This window comes from Kryptolebias marmoratus, linkage group LG13 (genome assembly GCF_001649575.2).
Source record: "Kryptolebias marmoratus isolate JLee-2015 linkage group LG13, ASM164957v2, whole genome shotgun sequence".
NCBI lineage: Eukaryota > Metazoa > Chordata > Actinopteri > Cyprinodontiformes > Rivulidae > Kryptolebias > Kryptolebias marmoratus.
Genome location: NC_051442.1, coordinates 27,657,857 through 27,658,608, shown reverse-complemented (window position 1 = coordinate 27,658,608; position 752 = coordinate 27,657,857).

Here is a 752-nt window from a genome sequence, read left to right as displayed (position 1 = left end):
AAGGCAATGGATACATTAGAAACAACCTGTTCCAGCTCTGACATGTACTGAGCAAAAAAGATATATTCCACATTATTTGCAAATCTACCATCAGCATGTAAGAGCCTATTATTAAAGTAACGATTCAAACTCAAACGATACCGTCTACTTTCATGATATGTATTACAGCTTGAAGGAAACAATACCGGAAAACATTTTGCCTCATTTGTAAGGTCAGACAGCAATTTGATGGGGTTTTTCTGTTCACAGGGAGCTACATTTAATATATGGTCAAAATACTGATCCAAAGCTTCCTGTCCAGTATCAACAGGCATGAGACATGTGTCCTGAAACATGCAGTGCTGCTGACGATCATGTAAGAGCTCTTCATCCTCTTTACTTTTTTCTACCAATTCATTAGAAGTGTCATCTTGTTCCAACACATCATCTTCATCCTTACAAAACTCATTGATCCAAGTTTCATTAAAGTCAATGTCTTTATAATGCTTGTTAAACTGTTTTAAATATTGAAGGGCTTCCTGTACATGCAAAGTATCAACAAACTGATATTTATAGTGACCTTTGTATGTTAATTTGCGCTTTAATTTTACTGGTAGCAAAGATCCTTCCATATTACTACGGGGCAACAAATTACACGTTTCAACAATATTTGCTGGGACACAAGTCACTGGTCCGTGGACGCCATTTTGCCCCCCTTTGGGTAAAGCCAACATTTTCATAAAAGGTATGTGTAAAGCTATTAAATGTTGTTC